Source organism: Dermacentor silvarum, chromosome 4, assembly GCF_013339745.2.
Source record: "Dermacentor silvarum isolate Dsil-2018 chromosome 4, BIME_Dsil_1.4, whole genome shotgun sequence".
NCBI classification, from domain to species: Eukaryota; Metazoa; Arthropoda; class Arachnida; order Ixodida; family Ixodidae; genus Dermacentor; species Dermacentor silvarum.
In genome coordinates this window covers 107660404-107684576 of record NC_051157.2, presented here as the reverse complement: position 1 = coordinate 107684576, position 24173 = coordinate 107660404, and the positions used below count along the sequence as shown (strand labels likewise).

At 45.3% G+C, this 24173-nt stretch overlaps 1 long non-coding RNA gene across 1 annotated transcript; it reads left to right on the top strand.

The window, feature by feature from the left end:
• Window positions 1-323: 323 nt before the first annotated feature.
• LOC119448229 (uncharacterized) lies at window positions 324-23864 on the top strand. Its single transcript, XR_005190996.2, has 5 exons — window positions 324-404; window positions 2424-2489; window positions 11428-11523; window positions 18522-18623; window positions 23749-23864. It is a non-coding gene; the product is annotated as an uncharacterized LOC119448229 (long non-coding RNA).
• The last annotated feature ends 309 nt before the right edge of the window (window positions 23865-24173 follow it).

Here is a 24173-nt window from a genome sequence, read left to right as displayed (position 1 = left end):
TCACAACATAAACTCGTGGAACAAGGCAGTCTTTGAAAACACCGTGAAAACACCCACATACCTTTTTCGACTGCTTGAAATTGCATTAAAGCTTCGTTGTAAAGCTGTACATGTACGCAATGCAGCATATAACGACATCGAAAATTTGCGCCTGGGATACGTGCCACATGCGGTTATTCTTCCTAGACAATAGCTAGCTTTACACAATAGGCTAGCTTTAGAGGCAATAGAATGAGCGCCCTTCTATGAAAAGGCAAAGTTTTACCTACATACACGTTATATATAACTTGGCTTCTCAATTCAGCTGCAGAAGTGTGCATCTAACTGCAGGGTTGAGCCGAGAAAGACGTGTTGTGTGGAAGTTCTCTGGTTTTCGAAACGGTCAGCTGAGCAGAAGTCGGAAAGTAAGCGGAAATCTGTCTCTATTCCTTGCTCAAATTATGTAACTTAAATTGTTCGGCGTTGCATGCGCAGGATATTAAGACCACTTCTCAAAGGCAGCTAAGACACAATGTTTTCTACGTTGACATGTACATTGTTCGATCGAAAGAACCTTCAATGAAGCCGCCATTCCGTCGGCTCACGTCTGCACACGCTTTAATGTGTTTGCCTACCAGGCTCAGCCTGGTTAACCTCCCTGCCTTTCCCTTATGACTTTTCTCTCTCTCTCTCTCTCTCTCTCTCTCTCTTAATGTGTTCGCGTTAGAACTACCAAAGTGTAGAAAAGTGTATGTGTGTGAAGCGTTGGAAGTCGGTTTCGTGGTAGAGGTAAAGAGGGGATAGGAGAGCTTAGAAGAGCTTGTAAGTATATGTATATATATATATATATATATATATATATATATATATATATATATTAAGAAGCCAACAAGCAAAGTCACCAAGGACGACATAGGGAAATTACTTGTACTTGGTAATTGAATTAAAGGTTATAAACAGGGATACGGTGCTTCAGAAAGGCTGGCGAACGTTTCGATAGGAGGACCTATCTTCGTCAAAGGTGGCCTCGTCATCCTCGGCAGGTTAGTTTTCACAGATTAGTGGAGTGACGCCACGTTGGTGTCGGTGGCGGCTGGCTGTAAAGGGAGAGACTGAAAAGAAAAAGAGCGCGGTCGTTTGACTGTTTCTATAGGCGTGGTTTCTAAGACGAGGGGAAGTAGGAAAGCGGCAGAGAAAAAAAGAACATAGGAGGGTGTTGGGGGTTGCGAGAGGTTAGGAAGCGTTCAGAAGTGTCGTAGGCGGCGTGCGTTTGGCGTCTTTGAAGAGCCGGTCAGCCGGTCAGTGTGGGAGTAACAACAACACGAGTTGAAAGAATCAATTGAGTAGTGCAGCAATGCGTCGGGTAATTTTGAAGGAGTTAACTACTGAGGCTAGCGTCCCTTGAGAGACCGAGCTGGTGCCTTCCAACTACACCCCCCCCCCCCTCCAGACTCCGTGACGCCATCTTAACTGTGTCGCCCCTCTAGACTCCGGGTCGTCAACTGCATATATATATATATATATATATATATATATATATATATATATATGTGTATAGTAAGTTGCACTTCCCTTCTCGAATAGGCAGGACATGTATCGAGTGAGCTTCTCAGCAACATTTTGCAATATGTTAAATCATGGATGCGGTACTTCAAAGAGCTTCAATGAAATGCTCACGCATCTCTTTCATTTCCAACTAAATCGCCACTGAATTATTTCATGGGACGGCGCATGTGAAAATCAAACTTTGCAGTCATTACAGTCTATACAATCACTCCAAAGGTATTTTTCCTGGACCATTTTTATTTTCATAAAAAGGGTCATCGGCCACTCTGAAAAGCTACTCTTGATGCTTTTCTGTAATGTTGCTGAAGAATGTTCCCACATCTTACCATAAAAACTAATTTCTGATCATTAACGTTTGTGGGCTTGTATATTGTAATAAGAATTTACGTTGCTTCTGCTGGCATTTGCAAGCACCATCTTCGGTCATTCGCTAGCTTTAATACTTGCACCCACACGTAAAATTAATTTACAAAGCCACAGAAAGACTGTGTAATAATTTTACTGCAGTTTTACTGAAGCTCCTGCAATGCTAAAACAGTATACTGAAAATTTCGTATAAATCCTGCAAGCTTATTTTGGTATTGCTTGTATATTATCTCGTGCAAATATGAAGCCCATTGCTCAACTAAAGCTTGTGCCTTCATTTTTCAGTAGACGAAGGACCATGATTCACGTTCCGATTTTCATTGCTATATTGGGCATTCCCACTTCCAATTTCTTTTCCTGCCATATTTGCTCGTACGGACAAAGGAATACACGTATGCTACTTCTTGGCGGTTTTGTAAATAATTTTATTTCACTGGGAACGCATTTGAGAGGGAAAAAAACGTGGCTGCATTATTGTTCATGGGCGCGTTTTTCACTTATTATTTTTTCAGGTATGCAAAGGAAGCACCTGTTGTTGTGTTTCTTAGTAGTTGTGGACGCCGCCATGAGAAATACTCGTAAGTAGGTCATATTACTTTGCTAAAAGATCAGTATGCTTAATGCAAGCAAGTATATTACACCTAATAATTCAACTGATTTTCTTATTGCGGCAGCATCGCCTTGGAACAGGAAGTAAAGATTTGTTAACTGATGTAATTTATATTTCGCTCAGCAACGTGATTTTATTTAAATTCAAGTGCTGAAACTTTGTGCGCTTACTGCGCATTCTGCTCAAACACAGATACACAGGGCGATGCAAAATTTTAGTGCCAGCTGCAAACGACAAAACTGCATCCGTATGCATTTTGCTATTTGTTGTATTTTCCAAATATTTCTATATATCTGCAGCTACGCTTCAACCATGACATATAAACAGCATCATTATTCCACATTATTTTTCTGAACAAATCTATTCTAATCTAGGAATTATCGCAATGGAGATGATGGCAGAAATATTAGATCACTATTTACAAAGATCCTTATCTAAATACGTACAGCAAGAAAAAGGCACCTGCGTGTTCAGCCAACATATGCAAAGATGGGGAAATAATTATCTCCATCAAATTTGCATGAACATGAACATGCATGAACAATGCATGATCCTGGCAATGAAAATCAGCTGACCCTAGGAGTGGTCCTGCCAATCTTCCCACTGTTGTTTTTTTTTTCTTTTCCCCTCAATCCTGTCACATACAGTACGGCTCCAGTATTTCAAAGTGAATAAATAAATAATGGAAGAAGCTCAATTCAACAGGCACTCTGAGAGGCAGTCGGCTATCTCCTCCAAGTAGTGAACGACTTGCCGAGCTCCACCTTTTTCGCTTGACATCAACCAGAATATCACTCACCCACTAGTTTCCTCTCGGATCGCTACTACGTTACTCCCGTCTCTAGTACATTCGTTACACATTGGATACAAAGGGAAAGGAAACGCCGGCCTCGACACTATAGGATTAGACAGGATGAGATAAGAAATTTCCAGGCATAGGAGAGAGTAGGTTGATGCCAAGGAGGTTGAATTTCAACGTCCTTGTTTGAAGCAAAACAGTAATTTGGTATCATTATGAGTGGTCTCGGGGCTGCATTAGGCATGAAAGAGGCCGATAATTACGAAAACTCGCTGTAGATGGGCTACTGACGAAGATTGCAGAGTTGAAGCCATTACCTCTTAGCATTTGATGCGATCAGGGGAAATTTCGGTGTTTTGCAACAAGGATGAACGAATGTGTGAAGCATTGTATCAACGTTGGGTAGTTTGGTAGAAGCGAAATAACCTTTTAATTGATCGTTCGAGTTCTACAGCTCATCCGTATCCGTCGCACAGTAATATGGTAAGGCTCGGCGCTTCCTGATGCACCATTTTGCCTAACAAACAGATCTATTTAACTGTTGTGTGTATGATCTTACTGTAATCAGACTTGTTTAACCTTTCTAAAAGCTATAGCATTAAGAGACAAAGCTTCCTACACTGAGATCGCAACATTTAAATGTACGAAGAGGAACTATACGCTGCCTAAGTCCTACTTGGAAATTATTGCCTCAATGCCTGACTTGTGCTTTTTTCATTGGCGTGGCGAGAGTGCAGAGAGTACATTATACCGTTCACCAAAAATATCTGTGGTGCTGCCCGTCTCTTCCATAATGTAGTACTATTTTCTCGTGAACACTCACCGGCAAAGAAGATAGAGATATTTACAAAAGAAAGACAGGGAGGCTAGTCAGAAACAAAGTTTCGATTATACCCTGCACAGAGGGTGGCCGGAAAAAATGAGCATAAGTAAAAAAAGAAGAAAAAAAGAAGAAACTAGGCACACAACGTTGTAAAGCAGTACACGTCCCTATAAGAGCCTCTCTCGCCGGTCTGTAGACAGGAGAAAGCGCACTAGCGTGCTGGCTGTCATAAGCATATCTTTTGGATACCATTGTCTTAGTATTGTTTGCTCTGCCAATCGCCCGCTGACCAGTTTCTTGCACTGCATCTTCTTTAACCTAGGCAGAGGCCCAGAAAATACTCGATTCACACCCAAAAATGGCGCAGGCAGCGCTGTCGGCCTATCCAATATTATTCAATGATTACTTAGTAAATGCTCCACTAAGTCATATGCGGTACAATAGAGTTTCTTCACATCTTCGTAGCCCATGCCATAGGTAGACCTTCAAGTCGCGAGTCAGTGAATGTAGGTGACTGTTCGCACAACACGTAATCCCTGAGGGCGATGTACAGTCACGAGCCATGGAGCAAAGTGCAGCTACTGCGTCTGCTTGTGCGAGCGGGATTGAAACATATTTGTCCTTGTTGTGTGCAGTATAGGCAATTCATTGGCGCGATCGTTTCCGCTGACACCACAGTGTGTCCGCAGCCACTGATAAACTACTATTTCGTATCTTTGTTCTTCTGCTGTGTAGTGGAAGCCTCTTATCTCTGATACAACTTGTTTGTCAGATCTGTGGTTTATTGGACTACGAATGCTTTCGAAAGCTGTCTTCGAATCGGAAAATATAGCACAAAGATAAAATGGCTTCTGGAGAATACAGTCGAATGCCGACCGATGCACAGAAACCTCCTCCACCTTATAACGTGTAAGGATGCATTGACCTTGGTTTGAACAGACGTCAGCAGAATTACCTGCAGAACTAGAAGTTTTAACAGGTCCATCTCTCTAAACGTGGAGTCGAGTGCAGTGTCCCTCATATAAAAGTTGTAACGTTGCTTGTTGCAATGATGCTAACATGGTAACGGCACTCAAAGTTTTGATACCTGGAATAGCGAGATGCACTTTGCATTAGTGCATACACTACAATGTTAACAGCGGTCTTCTGGTGAGTGTAAAACCTGATGGTAGGCACGCGTGGTGCTATGCAGTGACGTTGGCGTATGCTGTCATGATCACGACTTCATTGTAAGCAAGAAGGCCAGATAGTGCGATGTAAATGTAGGAAGGTATCTTATACTCGTCTATCGGTTTAATGACGTCAAAGCAAACGTACTTCGTGATATTGTGATCCCGGGCGATATCTACTGTAGCCAGTTTGATACACGCTTCAAGAGCCCAAGAGAGGTCCGAAGTGCTTGAGCTTGCGTTCTCTGAAGTGAACGGAAGATGGCCGTAAAAATGTTTCCGGTACCTTAGAAAGCTAAAAAAATGCTTAGTAACAATTGCAGCATCGACTGCAGTGATGAACCCCAGTACTTCCCACTGAGAACTACGAGATGAACAATTGTTGTGTGCCTTTTTAAAATGAAGCATATTTTGCGAACCATCCCGGAGCCGTTGCTGTCGCTTTTTTCTTCACTCTCGTAATCTGTATTGGTGTCTTCTTTAAAGCGTTTCGCTGTTCGAGCCCCTATGCACCGCACCCTCTTGAGGACAGACGTCATTGAACATGCCCATTTAAACAATATATTTCAGCTCTTTTGTACACAAAGATCCATTCATCTTTTGTGGTCACATGTGCGTTCCTCTGGGCCTCCCAACACTAGCACATCACCGGCGTCCTGAGACATGGGTTCTCCTCTGCTCCATTGCACACAGGTGATGCAAGTGCTGGAGGAAGTTTACCAATACCATCTAAACAGCACTAATTTCAATTTCTTCACGGGAAATTGTCAAAAAATGCGCTTTTTGCGAGTGTGCAGACGATTGCGCGTCTTACATCTCAGTTGCAGTACTCAAATGTGCAAGGCAAGAAAAGAGGTTCAACAAAAGGGTGGGTTAGGTCGGCCTTAGGGGGGGGTTACAACCCCCGAACCCCCCCCCCCCCCCCCCCCCCCGTCGGTGCGCCGCTGCAAGGAAGAATAGTAAGACTTTAGAAGTGGAACAAGGTGGCTTGACTTTCATTCGTAAAGACAAAATTCTTCTTGTCATACTTTGAACCGAGATGTTCAAGTGCAGAATACGTGAGTCCATTAGGTCCTAAACATGGGGAGTGCAGGCAGGCAACAAGTGAAACCCTCAACTCTTCCATAGCAGTGGCAACTTCCAGATATTCGGCTATTTCGTAAACAACGAGTAGCGTTGGGAATAAATACAATAGGGTAGGATGCTCAGCCTGGTCTGCAACTCTTAGCTACGTCAATCTCCTGACATCCGTAATCATGTGCAAAACACTTGAAGGAGTAGCGCTGCTGAGGAGGTGCCCAAGGACCATGTACAGTGATTTGTGGAAGACGCTTACGTGGTTCCAATGACTCCCAAAATAATTTACAGCGAAGAGCCTAGATTGTGTCAAAAACTATTACAATGTTTGGCTGAATTTTTTTTCTCACCTCAAACAAAATGTACTATAAATAAATTTTCTACATAATAACTAAGAGGTTCAAGTGTAAAATGAGCCTTCTAACATATTTTCATCTGGAGCACCATCATGTTTCATTTTGGTCTGAATCTCATAAAGAAGTCATTTTTGCCTACTTTACAGGCAATTTTATTGAAAACAAGTTTTTTAAATATTTTCAGCTTATTTTGAGCAGAAACTACAGCAACAAGCAGAAGAATTAGATTATTTATTGTGGCTGTAACATGAACAATGAATATGGGGGAAAATTATGAAAACGCAGAACTTTTTTCTTATTTACAAAGCCAATCAAACTGGAACAATTTTTACATGTGCTCACTTACGACGTCTGATAAAAGAACTCTGACAGTAATATTATAAAAGAGCTTTGTATTTGTACCTAGTTTGACACTCGATTTTAAACAAATTGTAATAAACAACTTCCATTTTTTCGCAGAAACTAAAAGAGCGCTTACGCTTAGGCACATGGAAAAATGTTGAGTCTATAGAGTCGCTCTATCTCAATCCTCGCAGAAATATCACAATGCTATTATTAAGACAACTTGTTCTCCAAGGCAAAGTTGAGAAGGTTCTCGCCCTGGAGTCTGGTTCTCTCACAAATAAAGTGGTCTGCGCTAAAATCCCCCATGCTGATCAAAAGAGCCGGAGTCGCAGATAGGACGTCTCGCAGTCTCTTAAAGCCAGACCATCGGGATGGCGATAGGCGAGCACGGATGACAGTAAACTTGACATTGTATTTCACGGCCATGCAGGCATACTACGTAGTTGGTGTCGTAAATTTTCACTTGTGGAAACACATACACGAATTACATCAAATGTAGACGATTATGTTGATTACTTCGTAGCCGGGAAGACGCCCTCATGTTTTGTTCACCTATTAGAAGAATAGGAAAATTATATTCGAAGACGCATTGACAAAAATCTGCAATTTGAGACTTCACATGGTTGGCATTCTGTTGAAAGACAAAAGTTTCTTTTGCCTTTTTTATAAAAAGGTGGCGGCGAGCGAGTGATGTCGCTTCTTAGAGCAGCATTGCAAACACTTGATTGGCAGCGTCTGGTATTTCTAGCCCACTGTAAGCTAGCGACATCTGAATTTTGCATACCAATACACGAATTACATTAGGAAATATTTCCCTGTTGGAGTCAATATATGCTCTTGGCCTTCCTCACGGCATGCCACGGTTGCAGCTTGCGACGACTTCTCTGAGCGCTATTGTTCAAAGTGCGCCGGAAAGTTATGTAGCGCGGCGCACATTTCTTCAGCGGCCTTGATCTTGGCTTCACCTGTAATTGTGTCTCAGTGTGGTTGGATGTTAACTTCAGACACTCGTTGTGCGTGACTTATTCATACAATAGAAGAATACCAGCAAACTTGAAAAAGGGGAAAAACAGAGCAGCAGACACAGGCAGACCCAGCCACCTTCCTGTCGCTTTGTCTATGTCTGCCTCGCGATTGTTCCTTTTTTCAAGTTGGCTGGCATTCTCCTAGTATAACCATGTATACCAACTAGGCCAACAAGCCACTCTGATTATTCAGACACAGTCACAGTTTGGCTAATCAGACACTCTGATATATGTACTCATCACTTTGGTAATCAATGGCGTTTTCGTCGTTGAAGTTAATCGACGGTTTGTTCTTTGTACCACTAAGCCTTACGGCCATGACCACATTGGGTACAACGGCCTCAAGGTACGCGGATATGGCTAGACAGCTCAGACGATTGGTGTTGTCGGCAGGATCAAAGAGCGCGAATCTGCAGGCGCATCTCCCGTTGCATTTACCGTTGATTTTCTCAAGAGGAGGAAGGCGTTAAATTCTCCTGCTCACATTCTGCTGTGCCACATTCACGTAGTCGTTGTCATAAACGTGTCATAGTAAGTAGAGTACACTGATGTGTTCCCACTTTCTTTGTCATGCGAGAAATAATGTTCCTTACTAGTAGCGTTTTAGGCTAACAGACCTGGCTCTTTCAGGTGTCCAGACAACTCCGCTTCCAATCAAAGTGGCAAATGGGGTGATGTCATTCCAAAATAAGTAAAAAATACTTTTAAAAAATAACACAAGTAGAGACTGATTTCACGAGGGCGCCACTTCCTTCTCCCTCTCCAGCAAGGGAGCTAATGACCGTGTGGTACAAATAGCAATATTTATTTATTTATTTATTTATTTATTTATTTATTTATTTATTTATTTATTTATTTATTTATTTATTTATTTATTTATTTATTTATTTATTTATTTATTTATTTATTTATTTATACGCAATGCTATGGCAGAAATAGAAGATAAGCTATGGAGTGTAAAAAGTCTAGGTGGCCATATTTGCATGTTGAGGCCACAACAACAATTTGCGCGTTTATATTAGATATCAATTTCAAGTGTATTATACTGATGATCCATGACGTTCATGAGCAACACTCTTCCAGACATCCAGGGAAAACACGGGGAATGCGGGAGATGGAATTTTAAGACGATGAACACCAGAACAAGGAATGAGACAGGCATTTTCCGTAGCGACTAAGTGGCTATGGCGCTCTGCTGCAGACTCGAGGTAACAGGTTGAATGTACGGTCGCATTTAGATCAGACCTAAATGAAAACTCTCGTGTACCTGTCATTAGGTGCTCGTTTAGCAGCCCCCGGGGGCCAAGACTAATCACGAGCCTCCTATAATATGACGTCCTTCATGGTTCATGTGTAGCACTGGGGCGCATATAAATTACTCATAATCAATCAATAACTGATTCAACGAATCAATGTGCCCGACAGATGCAAGCTATACACAATGGTATATGCATAATTAAAGCACACTTTTCGGCGCAAATTAAAGGAGAAGGGAGGACATAAACAACGGGAGGGGCGCCACCTTCGTCCTCGTTTAGTTTGCGCCGAACAGTATTCTTTAATTACGAATCGATACCAACTACCTCAAACCAAGATTTTGCTGGTATACGCAGGGCGTTTCACATTACAGCTGCCTTAATTACGAGCATCTATGTGCCTATACACGACGTCACTGTTCTTAGTACGTCTATAACCACTCAAAAATGTGAAGAAATGCAGCAGGCCAGCATTTAAAAGAGGTTCTAGAGATATCCAAGAAGCGAAAACTGAGATTGGAAAGTTCTAAAGGCAGAAAAGGGTCCGGTGTGGAAAAGGTTGGCAGTGCGGGGTTTAACTAGACCTGCTACGGAAACTCATCAGTTTCGTTCCTCGGGTATGATGGGGTGGTTCAAAGAAGTAGCACCCTAGTAGATGACGGTGCATCGGGTTGAAAGTTCGCACAAATAAAATATACGCATTCAAAAGTATACAGGCTCAAGGGTAAAGCTTTAGGGCATGTGAAAGAGTCACATGCCCCGAAGGTAACCTATAACAACTGCTTCAAAAGAATGACTCTGTAGATCGTGTTGAACTTCCTGCCTCGCAAAACATGCTGTTAAGGGATTTGCGATAAAATAAGCGTTTATCGCGGGACTTGGAGAAAGTGGCTTTTTCACATTTCAAAATGAAGATTTGTACATATAAGGTTACCACTCTCTACTCAAGGAAGCTTGTTGTTGACGTTGTTTTGAGACGTTAATTTATGACATTAAGTGTGTACTCCAAAAAGGTATCGGGCGCAAGAGAAGAGTTCGTGGCTCGCAGGAGCATATCAAACGCGACACGCCGGTGTCGGCGCAGTAAAACAGTATTTGCCTAAATGACGCTGACCTCATACCTAAAAGAAATTTGCGAGTCACTGTGGTAGTGGCGCTATTTTTAGTCATAAAGGCGGGCGTGTGACAAACGTTTGCAAGAGCTTCGATGTACAGTGGTGAGCACTGTTAGGGTGAACACCTCATTAGTATTCAAGCTCTTATAACTTCAACATATCTTCTATTTCAGGGGTGAAATGTGCCGAACACGACGCCTAATGATTCTGCCGATAAAATGAATAAGAGTTGTTTTTTTTTTGTGCTATACATCAACTGCTATAGGCTCGTGAATACTAATGAGGTGTTCACCCTGACAGTGCTCACCACTCTAAATGTAAATGTTATCAAAATGTGTACTGGAAATAGGAAATGCTTCCTGAATGCCCTGCTCTTTCAAGGTTGTTTGATGGGGGAAAGGGTGTGAGGGAGGAGCCTAATAGGTCCATCAGCTCGTCAGAAAACTGGGGTCTGCTTTCTTTCTTCTTTCTTTCTTTCTTTATTACACATATACTTTCCATTTTACAAGGTACGCACAATCTGTATGGTCCCATAGCCAATGGCTAGTATGGGGCCCATTTAGAAATATACATATAAGAAACTGTCATACAATTTGGTATAGGTGTAGTCAATTTGATTAACAAAAAATACAAGAAAATGCAACACTTCGCAAAATACACAAAAATAACTGAGTAATAGTAGTACTTAGATTTGCTAATAAGAACATGTTGTGAAGGTATTAGTATTGATCTATTCGACAGGTTAACAACGGGAACAGGAAAATTACGTCACTACGTAATAAACACATGAAAACCTTGATAAATAATAGTTATACATGGTCTAACAAAAATAGAACATAAATATCTATCAGTTTAGGAAGCAGAGAGAATTACTTCAAAGTAGTAATTTTTCATTGTCCACAACGTCGTACAAGAATATTATGTTTTATTTGCCCATGTAGGTCGCCGATCATGCGAGGGACTGGAAACGCCATGCCCGCCTAACCAACGACCTAATTGTCTGATAAAAAATAACGGGGCTCGCTACTTCGAATGCTGTAAGCATTTCAAACTCTTCTGCTACTGCTCACTTGCCTAGTACCACGAAACCTGCTGGATTTGAATGGGTACAATCAATTTTAGTATATTTCCGATACATTGCCTCTTTAGCGCTCATAAAAACAGAAGAGGAATAAACACAAAAGACAATGCTGTAATAACAGTACATTTCTAGAAGGAAAAAATATTACATGTATGTAGCTACATTTAAAAATTCGTTGGCCCTTCCACTCCGTGAAGATGGCTAACCAGCGAAGCTAAAACGCGCGGCCCCGGTGTTTATCACTGGATTAATCCCGAAGGTTAATTAAAGTATTTCTCAATTATGAAGCTACACACACGTTCGGATGCAACGGAGAGAATGACGTCACTGATGAAATGCCCACAGTTCGCCGTTGTCGGTTGCGTTCGATGTCTCGAGTTTGCTCGGCGGCGTGGTAAGCAGCATTCGCCCGCCATTGCCGCTTGCGATTCTTCGAAATTAAATTGCTTCAAAATTAAATCTGTCCGTTACGTAAGACAATAAATTTCTCATACTCCCTTAATCAATGGCTCAGACCACCGTAAACGCGGCCTCCCCATTACGACGACAGAAGAGAAGTGAAATTCTATGTTGTAATGATGAGCGGCAACGCAGCCAGCTGTGGAAGAAGACGACGACGACGACGAACGCGGGAGAAGGGGCACGAGCGCGTGCCGAGGGGCGCCATCTTCTTTCTTCTTTGTGGGGTTTTACGAGCCAAAGCCAGTTCTGATTATGAGGCACGCCGTAGTGGAGGGCTCCGGATTAATTTTGATCACCTGGGGTTCTTTAACGTGCACTACAATTCAAGCACACGGGCGTTTCTGCACTTCGCCTCCATCGAAATGTGGCCACCGCGGAACTAGCCAGCTGCGGAAGAAGACGACGACGACGCTCGAGCTAATGTTGATGATGATAGTTTTCTGTACACAGGTCATTTTGCCTAGCCCTATACGATTTCGCCTCGCCTAGACATATAAAGCTTCACTTTAAAATACTGTATGAAAAAAATTATGGGTTTTACGTGCCAAAACCACAATCTGATTATGAGACACGCCGTAGTGGGGACTCCGGAACTTTGGACCACCTGGGGTTCTTTAACGTGCGCCTACTGTATCAAGTTATGTAATAAGTGTAACATCTTCTAGCAAGTACCTGCCATAGACGTCCACCAAAATTACTTATCTTGATGTAGACTTACGGCAAAATTTTTGTCACATCACATGTACGTAAATACCCGAGAACGTGGACGTGCACGGGCACCGTCACCGCAGTAGCAACGCACGCCTGAAGCGGACGATACGGGATCGACTGCCACTTGCGGCAATTTTATTACGATAGAATTATAAGACACTCGATGTGGAAGTCCGCCGTCGTCGTCGTCGTTGTCGTCGTCGCCATCGTCGTTGCCGTCACCGTGAGGTTTCGTATAAAGTCCAGGGGTGATAAAATAGTGGCCGCGTGCCGTACGCTGTACCGATGACCACTCGGATCCAGAATACAGTACTCCTCACTTTTAAAGACATAAGTACCCATTAACGGGACTCCCACCACCACTTTCCTGCGCTCTGCAAAGGGCTGAAGAAGGCGGACGAGAGAATTTTTCTTCTCCTATTCACGAATACGCTACAGTGCCCGGCAGTGCTCGACACCTTGACTTTTCCTTTTCCGGCCTCTGCCAGTACTGTGGGGAGGTGGCTGAAACCTACCACATGGTATGGGCATGCCAACTCAATCCTTCTCTAACCCCCAACCTCAACCCAACCCGAGAGGACTGGGAGGCGGCCCTGTTCAGCTGCCTGGACCTTCCGGCCCAACAGGTCATGGTCCGGCGTGTCAGGACAGTGGCCACGAACAATGAGGTCCCTGAATAGGGACTCCACCTAGTATTGTAGGGAGCTGGCCGACTAAGGGCTGGTTTTCCGAACAACCTCTCTGTAAATAATACTTTAATAAATGTTTACCACCACCACCACCACGCTGTATGTGCGAGTGAAAGCACGCGACAGTGATCCGGCAATCGCGGCTCGCGCACACACGGGCGGGAAGGAAGCGCAGTCTTCCAGTCGTGCACAACGCTCCGGGGGGAGGGTAGGCAGGTGAAGGGGCCACGCTTTACTGCGGCCGAGTGCTCCCGCGGGGGGATGGTGGGGTGAGCGGCCGCCCGCGCGGCTGTATCTTGATTCTTGAAAGCCATCTGCGGTGGGGAAGAGTCCGCCCTGCCTGTGTTTTCGCGGCTAAGGTGACGATGGGAGCGCCGGCACGAAGCTCAATTCGGTCGCTGCTTCTGCTGCTCTGATTAGAGAGAGCGAGATAATACTTTATTGTGTCCATGTTGGGGTCTGGGGGCAGCGGGGGTTGGGAGACTAACCCCCAGGCCTCCCCTTCCTCAGACGGCGGCCAACCCTTGCTTTCTGGCAGCGTCTTCGGCCATCCGGACGGCCCATTGTGCATAATTAAAACATGAGCTGACAAGCTCCAGCGTTTTGAAAGGGAGTTTCCACGGTCATATAGTGAGATGCGTTCAAGGTTGCTTGTGTGCGCGTGACACCATGCTTGTAAGTTTAGCTAGTAGGCCTATGTCTACAAGCTTATGCAGCCAATGAAACTACTATCCTTACTTTTATAGCTGTCCACTAATTTGCTATCACAATCGATGCTTCGCATTCCGGGCGAAACTTTTCTTTTTGTCCCATTTTATTGTTGCCCCTATTTCTCAGTTTTTATGCTTAGAATAAAAACTACAAATAAATTCATCTATGCTTACCTTAGCTTCATTACCGGTTGGTCGGTTAGTTTGATATTGTTACGCGAATGAAGCACAGATGACACAGAAGACTGTACACTATGCATTTACACAGCGGATTGTAACGCTGGCCAGTCTAGCGAACAGCTCGCGCGTGGATCTCTTCTTCGTCGTCGTCTTCGGTGGTTCCGACCTTTTCAATGAGTTCCGACCTTTTTAATGAAGCTGCGTTTCAGCTTAGCCACCGCAAGCTAAATAAGGCGAAGCGGACCAATCGGAGAAGCCGGCACCACCCTCTTCATGCGGTTATCTATTTTCACTGTGCTGGCTCGGCCCCATTGAAACCCTCTCCACTAGAGGGTGCTCCTCGCCTCTTGTCAGCCAACTAGATAAGAAAAAAAATAACATCATCTCACCGTACGGGCAACCATGGTGGGATGCGAAAGCATCGCGGGGCGTGCGCATCGAGTTTCCGTTTCGTTTCGCTTGGCAACACAACCCAATGAAAGTTAGAGTGAGAGAATGTATTGAGAAGAGAGGAGACGTTTGTACGGGGTTGTCGCGTCTTTATTTAGAGATCGTACGCAATTCCTAGCGTCGGTGTGCGCGGTATCTTGAAGACGATCCCGAAGTTCGGGGTCCGCTTGCCGACGCTGACGTTTACGTTCGGCTTCCCGAGCCTTCCTCCGCTCCGCGGCGGTGGCGCTGCTGCTGCAACTAGCGCCTACGTTGACGTTGTTCATGGCGTTTCGCACATCATTGCACAGAGAGAGAATAACGGAAGCACAGCGAACGCGCGCTTTATACTGCGCCGCGACACTTGCGCCACCTACCAGCGTACCCTCAGAGAGAGAGTGAGAGAGAGAATTATATGCAATGATTTGCTGCGCCGCACCTGTGGCGGAGAGGGGAAGAGGGGAGGAGGAGAGCGCACACCTGCGTAGGAGAGGAGAATGAGGGAGAGTTGCGCATGCGCAGTATGGGTGCGGACGCCGCAGAACGGACACTGCCCCGAGCATAAGGTGCTCTCGCATCTAAAACCGCTGAGTGTAGACAATGTTATTGGTTTTGAAAGCGAACAAAGGTGACCTCCTATAAACGAGAAGAGTGTTTAATTGGCTTGTTCAGACAACGCTGCGGGTCACCGCCCGGTGCTTGCGTCGGTGGTTACGTAAATTTGACGTCAGGAGTTTGAAATCAAAACAGTTTGGAATCATTTTACGTTGTAGCGCACAGTGTCTTGTTATGCGGTGGTACGCGTACAATAACCAAAGGGAACGTGTATTCAAAAGAAGCGTGTTCCGACATGAACGTTGTGAAATAAGTAGCAGCACTTAATAAACGCACAGAAACACAAACTTATATTGAGAAATCGATGTGAAAGGCTCAGCGAATGAGATCGTGAGTGCGAACATTATAATGTACAGTGCGGGCCACTGTTAGGGAACACTCACGCCTCTCACTTTGCAGCCCCTCTTGCTCCATGTGGCTGCGGAAGCAATCTCAGTGAACGGCACAGGTGTGTCGAAAAGAAACTGAACTAACGACCACAAGCTATCTACTGCAAATCTAGGCTATTGTACTCTTTCGAGAGAGGAACCTCTCGACATGCTCGGCACTCAAGTGTCCCCTTTAACTCTTTACGTGTGGCCCAATCATCTTCGGTTCACCTATATTAGCGAGGGCGCCACTCATAGTAAACTTCTCGCAGAACTCACGTAGGAACGTTTCGCTACTACATCTGAGAAGCAGCAAGCGACGCCGAAGGTGCTCGTAGCAACCTAAGCAATAACGACTTGAGAATTGCATGGAGGTTGACTGACAGCGTTTAATCAGACATTTAACCTCTACGAAGCGATCAGTGTTACCATCAAAACTGGTGAGAAAAGTTAAACAGATCCCACTCACAGGGGGAATCAGTGTCATCCGAAACAAATCGTTTAGAATTATTGGCTATCCTTATGGCTGCGTCTGTGGCTTATTCAGTAGAGCATCCGGCTATTGAGCTTGATGATGCTGGTTCAAGTACCACCGCTGGAGAAATTGCCTTTTTATTGCCATAGCAATTATATGGACAATCGAGGCGAATTTTTGGTATGGCGTCGCCTACATATTCGGCATAAACCCTAAGGGCGATAAGATCAAGTGCAAGGGGAAAGTTGCGACGGTGAGCCCAGAAGGACGGTGACTTTGTCTCGCACACGCAAGGGATGGGGGTGGGGAAGCACCATCGTCTCGTGCACGAAAAGCTGGGAAATGTGTGCGTGCTAGGGTGGGAGTAGGTTATTATAACCCTTCTACTCCAGCCGCGGTTGCGGCAGTGTGAGCAAAGACTTTAACGCTCAGTTCGCGTTGAAGCGACAGGTAGCATGAAAGGCAATTCGCTCACCGCTGCTGCCGCTCTTCATCACGTGAGCGTCCCGAGATCGAGTGTCCGTCGTCATCTAGTGCGATGTGTCCATGTTGGCCTTTGCGCGCGTCACACCACACTTGTTAACTTATAATTAAGCTATCGTTAACGCCAGTTCATATGGCCGATAAATGTAATATGTTTAATAGTTCCTACCGCTGCGTAATAATTTGCTATAGCAATCAATACTTCGCCTTTCGGGCGAAACTGCAAGTTTTATTGAAAAGGCCCCAAAGTAGGCGAGATTGCAATCAACCCGCCGCAAGGTCCGGCTAAAAGGCTAAGAATGCGTTGCAATAGAACACACATACCTGTAACCACCCCACCACTTATAGGCGCAAACTAGTCTCTCCTCAAATATGTAGCCGCCTTGACTGATAGGCGTACCGGCTACATCCAAATGAAAGCACACCTCAATGGGCAAACTACTTTGATGTTCCAACCGGAATGTGACCATTGAGCTCCACTCCGAGTCATGCTTAGCTTCCCATGCGGAGACGCCAGACGCTTCCGAGGGGAACCAGACGCTTCCGAGGGGAACAGAGTACTCGTGGGGCTTCAGCCACGTAGTCATGTATATCTATTGCAATAAATAGTTACACAGTTGGGTCCTATAATTATTATCTACATAATTGGTGACCTGGACTTTCGAAAAGCAAGTGCTACAATCATTAAAATCCTGGACAGCTAGCGAACTCTTCGCAAAATAGAAACGCTTAGTGGAATGCCGACAACCGATGCTGCCCCGATGGAGAGACGCTACGAAGTCCCTCAGTATCCTGCCGTACGTCTCAGCCATCGCTTCCGTGTTTCTGGCATACACACCCTGTTCTTTGATACGCGCAAGTGGAAGCACCATTTTCAACCAGCAGAATAGTGTGCCATGAAACGATGCTTCATCACGTAATTGCTGCCCTATATAACACCAACCGAAGAAGCCGAGGGGCGCGATATTATCTTCGCGCCACCAACCAAGCAGCCATACGAGGTGCTAAAACGCGAGCTCCAGCGCCGCACCATCCTCTCCCAGCAGAAGCCTGCGCAACAGCTCCTAACGGCGGAGGACCTGGGCGACTGAAAAACATAGCAGTTACTACGCACCATGCGTCAGCTTTTGGGGGAGAAGGTGTCTAAGATGGACGACTCGCTCCTCCGCCAACTGTTTCTCCAGTGCCGACCTGCAAATGTGGGTATGAATGTGAAAGTGGCGGTGGACGTGCCCCTCGACGACTTCGCCGCTCTTGCAGAACGGGTGCTAGAGGTTACGGCACCGGCGTCGTGCATTCGGCGTCACGCCGCCCTTTTTCTGCTGTCTTGGTTGCTTCATCGTCATCATTTTGTCGTGGTCATTACAGTGTTCTCAATCCGTCGTTGTTTCGTCCACGTCAAACAGTCATGTTTTTGCCATCGTAATAATTCCATCTTCATCATTCTTTGGTGGTCATGCGAGGCATGTGCATAATGAAGCGCAGCAAGTTTACATGGATCGAAGTGGTTGCCATGGAAAATGGTGTCCAACTGGGTTGTAAGGTCAGCGACAGCGTGCTGCACAAACACCAATGAAAACTTCGCTTAAACCGATTTCCTCTGCGCGTCAAACTCGAAACTTTTTAATAAATTCCGTAATTATTTCATGGAGACAATTGGGTGGCCTCGGGTTTTAATTGCATTAAATATACAAACATCTCCATGTTTTTCTATAGCAGAAATATATGATATAACACACTGTATTTGCTTGCCAGCACAAAACACTCAAAGACGCGTCTACTTTGGTATGGCACTTCTCCACTAATATTCTTTTTCACCCACATGTTTCCAGCCTTGAAGGACAGACCTTGTGAATACTCGTGGTCTATTATTTGCGCAAATTTTATTTCCATAGTTTGCGCTACTAGCCGGACCTACTGTGATTGCCGTTGTGGTAAGTCCAATTTTCGCCTTGAAATGTACATTTATTAGGAGAAGCATGCAGCGCTCGGCACTTTCTTAAGGGACGCCATTGTACTTCTTTATTGGTATATGCCGAACCTGCCGTGTTGAATTACACGTACATAGCGTGTGGGCGTCCGTGTGTGTATCTGTGTCCTCCGAAGTGCTACTGTACATTTACGCCTTTTAAATACGTAGAGCACAACGCATAAAATATTACCTCTCATTCGAACCTGCATGCACTCGACAGCTCTCAGTTGCACTAATTCCTCTGACATTGCTGTATCGTCAAGGCAACGAAAGCACCCGCGAGGTAGACTCGAAATGTTGAAAAGTGCCGTCGCAGTTCTGAATACCGCATCAACATACCAGCTTACCACATTATGTACGCATGTTCATGTATTAGGTTCAGGTAATCACAGGTGATTATTACCAGAAAGGAATTTTTACAAAGGCTGTATTTGATGCACGTTCGTGTAACAAGGCACACAAATTTTAAATAGATTCCCCCCCCCCCTCCCCCACTTCGCTGCACTTAGCCATGGTTGCATTGATGGTTACGCCACGGTCGCCGGCTAAATTTTGTGTTACTTGTAGAACACTCATAACGCTCGGAAAAACTTGTATGCGTAGTTTATTTGGTCGCATACTTGGTCCACTTCCCCATGTTTGGATTCTCCTCTCTGAGGAGGATCCGATCTTACGTCCAACGAATCGAAATGAATCTCGAATCTAAGAACGAAGAAAAATTAATCTCGCAGGAAAAAGAAAATGGCAGTAAAGCTTCGCGACAAAAACATTGAGTAGGTCGAAAGCTGTGCCCGGCACGATACTTTATCCGAAAGACATGGCCATGAGCACACCGGAGCGTGTCGTCCACCCGTGCTTCCCTTCTTTCATGTCGGCGCCACGATCGCACGACGGCCCAGACCCTATGTTATTGCTCTCCCTTCCTGAGCATTGCCATGTTAGTACAGTGTACTGTGAAAAACCCACTACTCCCAGGTTCATTCCGATGCCCGGGGATTGGGGGCCGAAGGGTCAAGAAGGGTGTAAGTTTAGGTGCATCAAAGATCAAAGCCACCGGCTCAGACAACGGCACAGAGAGAGAAGGAAAGGGCGGGGGGGGGGGGGGGGGAGTGTCATTTCGCGCACGCACACACGCACAGCCACGCGGCCGGCTCAGCCAGCTAAATCACAACCTTCGAGATTTGCTTCTACCCGATCAGAGCCACCTCTGGAGTGTCGATTCGGGTGCCACTTATAGCCCAAACACAGCCAAGTCGCCGATTTTCAGTAGCCCAAATATAGCCACATAGCCAACTGGTCCAAGTCGACGCCAGCAAATTTTTCCCGTAGCCCAATTTAGCTATACATAGCCAAACCTGGCTGCACTGTTCCGCGGTCATCTTGTCAGATGCGTTCCCGTTTGCTTGTGCGCGCGGGGCACCATGCTTGTTAATTTAGTTCGTATGCCTGTGTCTACAAGTTCATACGGCCGATAAACCTACTGTCCTTACCTCGTATAGCTGTCCACTAATTTGCTACTTGAATCGATGCTTAGCCTTTCGGGCGAAACTGCTACTTCTTTTAACAGTGAAGCTGTTTACGCTCTTGGTTGCACACGTGTGAACAAAAACTGCTCCTGGCAATGACGTCACCGTGGATTGCCTAGCAACCACCTCGCGGAGCGGCGTGTTTTTCGCATCATCTCCGTGCCGTGCACATGTTGCCTTGACATGGGACGTTAAGGAGAGGGAAGGAGAGCATGTGCGTGGCGGCGCTATGCTCGGGAGCGAGAAAGAGAAAATGAGAGCGAGAAAGAGAGAAAGAAATTGTAGCAGCACCAAGGAGGCAACGTGCAGACCTGCTGCTGACGCCGTCCGCGTTTCCCCGTTTCTCCACGTTCGCGCCGAACGCGCGCGGCGTCCGTGACTGCAGCAGGCGCCTCTGGCAGCAGGTAGGCAGGTTTCAACCAGCCACGCCCGGGCAAGAGTGGAAGCGCAGCTTGGCCATGGCGTCACTGGGGAGATAAATCCCGGAGCCGCCGCGACGACGACAGAACTCTCGTTGACTCTATGGCGAGTACATGTAGCCTTCACATGACACGACCAAAGATCCGGACACCCGAAGAAGCCGTCGCGTGGCCACGCGAGAATCTGCGCATCGTCGGCGAGCCAATTCAGAATACCGTGCATAGCAGCACTTAGCATTTCCTAGCAAAACTTAGCCAAGCCTAGTAAACCCTGGAAGATACTAGGTCGATCACCAGTTCCGCTGTTTACTCCGGCCTTGCACCCCTAGTGCAAGCTTCTCACATTTTTTTTCAACGTAAATAATTCATTATGTACGCTCCAATGAAGACTGTTATTTCAGCCGACATACTTTACGTGTTCGCCTCGTGGACTGTCCATTGTTTAGTCGCCGCTGATTGGCTACAGTTGTACTAGCAAGAAGTAGGCAGGCTAGATCGACCACGATGGTATCACGACGACAGTATGACAAAAAATATTTGGCAGCTGTTTGAGGGCAATAGCCTGACTACGACGGTATGAAGAGAGTGGGATGACGATTATGACACGACCAGGACGGCATCTCGATGCCGGTATGACAGCGAAATCATAACCAGGACTGTATGACGACGACGCAATGAGTACAATGGCATGACAATGGTATGATGACAATGTGGAGGCAACGAGTGTATGACGACAATCGGTCACAGTATAAATTTTCATTTTTTGCATTCCAGCACTACTGTCTATCAATGCTTACTCCTTCTTGTAATGCTCTTGCTGTTGACGATTTCTGTCCTACGGAACTTTCATTTTTTTCTACACCAGTTGGTTTGTATAACTAAGTTGCAGCCAAGTTGACCGCTCCCAACGATGGGGGGAAGTTAGTGTAAGCACTATTAACCTGCTTCGTCGTTTTCATATGTACATGGCCATCATTATCCCTGATTTTCTGTTTCTTCGCGCATGGGCAGGCGCGTTTCCTTTTTCTTGCGATAGCAATTATATGGACACTCCAGGCACATTTCTGCCGTCGTCGTCGTCGCCGTGAGGTTCCGTATAAACTCCAAGGGCGATAAAACCGTCGCCGCGCGCCCTATGCAGTACGTGCGAAATCGTGAAAGCGTTCGAGGGTGAGTCGGCGATCGCAGCTCAAGCCTGAGTTCTACTCCGGGCGGCCCGAGCGGCCGCACGTGCCCGCCTGGGCCGCAAGGCTCCGGGAGGAGGGCAGGGAGGGTAGGCGCGTTTGACACCGCGCGCGCCCGCCCGGACGCTGTATCTTGAAAGCCATCTGCGGCGGGGACCGAGTCCGCACTGCGCTGTGTTTTCGCGGCTTAGTTCCCGTTGATACGAGCGGCTTCACGAAGGTCAATTCGCTCGCTGCTGCTGCCGCTCTTACTCACTCCAGCGGTTTGACAGCGAGTTTCCGCGATCTTCGAGTGAGATGCGTTCATGTTTGCTTGTGCGCGTGGGGCACCATGCTTGTTAATTTAGTTAGTATGCCTCTGTTTATAAGTTTATGCGGCCGATAAACCTACTACCTTACTTCGTATTGATATCCCAATCGATGCTTCGCCTTTCAGGCGTAACTGTGCCTTTTTTAGAATAAAAAAACACTTGACAGTTTGGTTGGTGTCCATCTTATAATATGTGTACGTACTATCTATGCCTACACTTATATATATCAAAAAAAGTCTTTAAAGAACTACCCTAAGAGAGCAAACGCAAAAACCTCACGCTTTGTCCTGTCAGCTTGTGTTTCTGTCTTATTTCTTCGTGTAGTGCTTTTAAATAAGCGTGTTTCTAAAAGAAATCAACGAAAACCCGTAATATCAGTTCGCGAAAAGTCAATTTAGAAGCAGATTTCGTTAATTTGGACCAATTTCGTTTCAGTGTGCTTGCCATCCACCACAATAGCTTGCAATTAACTGCAGTGTAACTATATCGCGTTTCCGCTACGAATCAAAGTTAAAAAAGCATCCTGCTGTTAGCTCTGGCTACATGGTCCTGCTTTTAACGATCATTCGACCTTGTTTTGCAAACTCGACTTAAGCGTGCGTGGTGCAGCCCTTATCGCCGTAGTGAATTAAAGAGTAGCAAGTGTTATAATTATGCTCCACCAACGTATCCGTTCGCCTCATGCCACAGCTTTTCATCTACAGCAATGCGTGCATCTAGCAACCCCGTTGCGATCAGCGCACTATTAGGAATTATGCGGTCACTCGGCGTTAACCAGCTCATTTTGGGGGAAAATGTAACCAAAAATCACGCAGGAACCCATCTTGGAGTTGTCTAAGTATGCGTAAGCATTGTGCCACTTGCTCAACTGCACGCAGCCTGGTGCCAATGTTATGAAACTTGATCCAACCAGTACAAACCCTTATCAACCCTCATCGCTCGTTATCAACTTTATCGGACATGATTCGACCCTTATCAGCTCTTATCGTTCCTTATCTAACCCGGATGTCCATCGAAGCTGTTGCAAAACAACTACTACATTTGCCGAGGGAAGTAGGTATGCAATGATTTATTGATGGTTCGGATGCTTTTTTTTTTTTTTTGAGCGTGTTCTTTATTGAAACGTATGCTGTCCTGTGTGTTTTACATGTGATTTTAATTAATCAATGCGCTGCCCGCTTCAATTTGCCGAGCGCTTGTAACCTCTGTCTTTCGTGGATATGAGCCTTTGCATTTTTGCTTGCTCGCGGGGGTATGAGCCATTGTTTAGGGAAGTATGAGCCATTGCATTCTTCTTACGTGACTGACAGCAGGATTCTCATTGTATAGCAATAGAAATACTTACGCATTTAATAACAGCCCCTTGAATAGGTATATGAAAGCTTTATGAAAGCTATGACTTCGCTACTAAGTTTTATGGAACTTTATGAATGAATTAATTAATTAATAATTAATGAACTTATATTTCCCTTTTTAAGAAAGGGGAGGGGCCGGGGGGTGGGGGGAGAGGGAGGCCTGTGAGCTCCAGTCAGTGCAGTTCAATTATATATTGCTAAAATATTCCGTGTTCCCAAGAAATATAATTCTCTAATTCCTTACTTATACTTTTAAGAAAAGAATATAATGCATTTGAACTTCGTTTTACAGATGTTCCCTCCAGCAATAAGCGAAAATGTCATCAGCGTCGAAAGCCATCATGATATCTAGGACCCTATCAACGTCTCAAGAGCTCTTGCGTGGTGCCGCCTGCTCTTGGTGCGCTGAAGTTTAGCAACGCTATACTACAGTTTCCGCAATCAATAAAAGCTTATTTATATTGTTGTTTCACGCCATATGATGCTACGCCTAAGCCTCTTTCTCAAACTGTATTACCTTCCTAGCCCGTGAGATCTGCCTGACATTCCTTCCCATCATATTCCATGTCGCGTAGACCAAGCCCTTAAGGTAGGCATTCCCGTATGCACGACAAATTCATTTCACCACTCTTACATACCGGGAACTTCTGATGATCAGAACTGTCTGCTCGCACTAAGTAACAATCTGACACCATGACAAATTTGTAAATGCGCTAA